The sequence below is a fragment of the Morone saxatilis genome, unplaced genomic scaffold (genome assembly GCF_004916995.1).
Source record: "Morone saxatilis isolate NCDOM2014 unplaced genomic scaffold, NCSU_SB_2.0 Contig2, whole genome shotgun sequence".
Lineage (NCBI taxonomy): Eukaryota > Metazoa > Chordata > Actinopteri > Moronidae > Morone > Morone saxatilis.
Genome location: NW_023339762.1, coordinates 14573856 through 14578411, shown reverse-complemented (window position 1 = coordinate 14578411; position 4556 = coordinate 14573856). Strand labels below are relative to the sequence as shown.

Sequence of the window (4556 nt, the reverse complement as noted above, 5' to 3'; positions counted from 1 at the left end):
CACATACACACACACACTCACTCTTTCTCCAATAGATTAAGCAGCTACTCAGTTGGGAATGCATGGAATTTTTGTGTTAGCATTAGAAAAAAAATCTCCTTTTCCCTCTTTTTCTGTCTTGCTTTAAAGCTTCACTCTTCATCAGGAACAGAGATGTCACTTAACAGTGTTACTGTCACAGTTTCTCTCTCTCCACACATTGCTACCACTCTCCACAAATGTTTTAATGGACCATATCATCTCGGAAATAATGCGTGCTTTGTCCCATCCAATTGCAGAGTTGACATTATACAGCAGCATAAACATCGACATCTTACAACCTTCAATCATTAAGCTCACAAACCAAACCACTTGTCTCCAGCCAAGCCCCTCAAGAACACCCCAAATTCTATTGTTTAACATTATCAATCCTCAAGTTACTGGGTTTTTGAGAAAACTAACATGTTTACACTGACTGGCTTTTTTCTCTTGATAGAAACAGATGGTTAATGTCTCTTAATATGTGCCAGCGCAAGGGGAGAAAAGCAGGATGGTTCCCCCTAAAATAAGATCCAGATGTGCACCCCACCCAAAGAGGCAGTAAATTTAACCTGGCAGGCCTGATAACGAAAAATAAAGAGATGGAGGAAAAGGGGAGGGATAAAGTTTAAGAAGAGCGGGGGTAAGAAAGACAGAATACAAGCTTAATGTCCAAGGATTGAAATGGAAAAAACCTACAAGGAAAACTGAGGAGAAAACTTGAACTTGCCAAATTTGCCAAATTTGTGATTTATGATTATAGGAAATATACATTGACTTGAGTTGTGTATACAACTGGAATGACAAATATTTAAAACAAAAATTCTGACTGATAAATAAATATTATATATTATTAAATTACCTGCAAAAAAATCTTTGGCACTTTTTAAGTGTAATGTAAGTGTTGATGAACTTGTAAGCAAACAGTTGCTTATTTACACATAAAGCAGTTACTGAGCTACATTATCATTCATTTGGATTCATCTGTCCATCTGGTGAACGTAAGACACACTGTTTAAGCTTTGTTTCTGGTCTCCACCAACTCCTGAGGTAAATATTTAGCTTTAGCTGCTAAATGCGCCACTTCACCCTCTAGTCATTAACTATGTCTATCTGCTGCTGTTGGGGTGCAGAGCAGGTAGCATACAAAGCTTTTTCACTGAAAACAGCTGCCTGCTGTGGCTGAAAACGGCGCTGTACCTTAAGAAAATAAACATTTATCTAAATTGAATTGCAGTTGACCAACAGCAATATAATGTTTAACCCTTTCTGCAAACAGATAAGACAATATCATAATTGCTAAATGAAGCACAAAAAATAATCTAATGTTATTTGTAGCCTCCACTCAGTTATCCACTTGCATGTACCCTGATATACAGGGCATGCTGCTGCTTATATTTGTATTAAGTTCTACTGAAAAACTACTAAACTGATAAAAAGATGACATCACCTCTGAAAGAAGGTAACAGGAAGTTAACAGGTGTACCATTCATAGAGTGGATATACTGAATGACAGACTACACTGTGGAAGTAGGAATAATGCAGTACTAAAACACAGAAACTAGAAGTGTGCTGGACAGAACTGCTACAAGAAACAAGATTATGTGTATAAAAATCTAACTGGACCTGGTTGAAAAGTCCCAGGTTTAACAAACTTACAAAGACCAGGCATTTTAAATTGTTGCAAAGCTGGACTAGAGACTTCAGTACTACAACCCTGATAAAACAAGCGCAAGCGCACAGTCCAGCACGCTTGTATTACATTTGTTCTAAGTCTCTTCTAACTTTTCAGCTGATGAACATGTTCACTGAGAACAGATACGAGACGTTTGTTGACTCTTTTTTGGAACTTTCACTACATTTGTAACAATCTACAAACAAGAGTGTGTTTGCTTTACAGCGTGACGGGTCACATTTGTTATGTTTATGCTGCCATGCTATTTTTGTAAAGAAGAAGATAAACATAAATTAAATAACTTTAACCTCCAAATCACTAGATCAGTTCAGTTTAAATTGATGTGAACTGGCTGTGTAAATTTCTCTGCCCTCTATGTTTTCTCTGTCCAGCTGTGTCCAACAAGGAACAGTGAAATGATTGTCAGTCCAACTTCGATACAGACTGGCCTTTTGAGAGATTAGGGGCTGAGGGGTTGAATTGTGTGCGTGTGCATGTGTGTAAGCGTATGCGCGCATGTGTTTGTGTGTGTATATGTGCGTCTGTGTTACGCCACCATTTCAATGCCTGGGTTGTCAGCAGAGTAATAATCTAAAGTGAACACAAACTGAGGGCAGAGTGTGAGTGCCCATTAAACATGGTTTGACTTTTATCAGTCAATCAAATGCACAGTTTTTCTTTTCGTTACATCTTAAAAAAAGATTGTATATAATGTAATTATCTTTTTCTGGGGTCTGAACAAAACTTCAACTGTACAGATTACTCCAAATGAGATTTGTATGAACTAACATGTGTGTTAATAATTAAACACAGAACAAAGTCCATCTGATTATCAAACAGTTAAACCAGAATGAACTTGGTCGCACACTAACACATATACACACATATTGTACAGGACATTTAACATTGTAATTACATACTGAACCAGTAATTAAAAAAAAAAGGTTTGCAACAAACAGTACAGTTTATATAACAGGTAGTTTTGTAGAGTAAATTAACACGTGCCATTAGTCACTATCCTGTATCTTGATGCACTTTTGGAGATCATTTTTAAATAAGCCTGATTTGAATAACAATGTATGTTTTTTTCCCAGTAGCACTTTGCTACACTTTGACACCAAAATTACAAACAACCTGACTGATCTCAGTAAAGTCAACATAATCAGTGTACACAAGCAAACAATCTCTCAGCTGTTCTGAACAGTGTACAATTTAAGACACATACAGACACAGAGATTAAATCTACACTAGAAAGCATTAGGCAGCTCTGACATATAGCCCGAGAGCTATAGACCTTTCTCCATTTGTTCTCAAGACAGGGTTATTGGTAAAAGAGTGAAAAACATCACTACGACACAGACAATAATTAAGAGAGAACAGAAAGCCCCTCATCAGAGGTAGGGACTAATAAATCACATCTAAAGAGAAGCAGAGCGGACAGAGTGGCAGAGTACCTGCGCGTAGCCAAAGCATGTTGATGTCCTTGAGATGAAAGCACCTGAAACAGAAGATGAGAAGAACAATTCCTCTCTATTTTTCACATGTTTCCCTACTCGGGCTGAAAGACTTTCTTCTGCAGACTTGAGAAACACAGATCGGGGTAACAAAAGTGTGTGTGTGTTAGTGTGTGTGTGCGCGGATGCATGCCTATGTGCAAACGCATATTGTGTGAGTGTGTGTGTGTGTGTGTGAGAAAGGCTCGGAGAGTGTTATAATGAGGATTATTTCTCAGTCATGAGAAAGGGCTGTACCAGGCTACCACACACAGCCCTTGTCGCACACAAGCACTGGTTGCACCGGCGGACCTGGCTCAGGAGATTACAGGAGTGACAAGGCTGGGACCGGCACACGGAGAGAGGTTGGAAAAAACTAAACACTGCCAATGTGAAGTTGAATTTAAGGGCCAGCGCTAGACAGAATTACAGAGCGTGGCGAGGAAGAGACAATGGAAGAAGAAGATAGAGGCAAAAAGAGAACACAGAGGAAGAGAAAACCTGTGCTTTTAATTATTGGACATTAGTCCAATTATGGCTGCACTTGGGATCTGTGGCAATGACTAATATAATATAGGATGCAGACAAACACTCTAATGCTGCACACCAAGTGTTTTTTTTCCCCCTACAACCTCTTATTGCACACAAACCAGAAGAAAAAATGAACAAGAAAAGAAATTGAATTAATCTCATGAAGTCCAGTTCAACAACAAAAAACATTCACTTACAGAGGATTACTCAGTTGGCAGTCAGCACAGATGGGAGTGAGGCACAACAATGAAAAATAAAACCTACTTGTAAGCTTGGTTGCTCAAAAACAATACGTTCCTCTAACTGCAATTCACTGCTAAACCTATAAATCAGAGGAACCATCCAAACTTATTTCACATGGGTTTTTCAAGATGAATGATGACCTTCACATCAATGATTCACAACTACAGTGGGAGTACAGTGGGACTTAATGGGAATTTTGATACAGTAACACGAGTGATGACTTGTTCATCTTTTAAAGGCATTATGAGTAAGAATGTGATAAATTCACCTTCAGATGCAGATGGTTAGGAGGTGAATATGCTCTGTTTTATTTCTGGTAGATACAGTTTAGTTACACCCATCAGGTCAATACTTTTTCTGATACTTTGGTTTACAACCAAATACCTGCAAAACTAATAACATTAAAGGACCAACGTGTAAGATTTAGTGGCCTCTAGCAATTTAGTTGCACATTGCAACTAACTGAATACCGCACATGGCTGTATTTAAGGACCTGGGAACGGGCTGTGAAGTGTGTAGGAGAAACTACGGTGGCCACAAAACTCGCAGCAAACGTAAAAGTCCCTATCTACAGCCAGAGTTTGGTTTGTCTGTTC

The 4556-nt window shown here is 38.6% G+C and overlaps 1 protein-coding gene across 1 annotated transcript in view; it reads right to left on the bottom strand.

The window, feature by feature from the left end:
* The window catches only part of myrf (myelin regulatory factor), a 21924-nt gene that overhangs the window by 13868 nt on the left and 3500 nt on the right, over positions 1-4556 (bottom strand). The gene's annotated exons all lie outside the window — the stretch shown is intronic.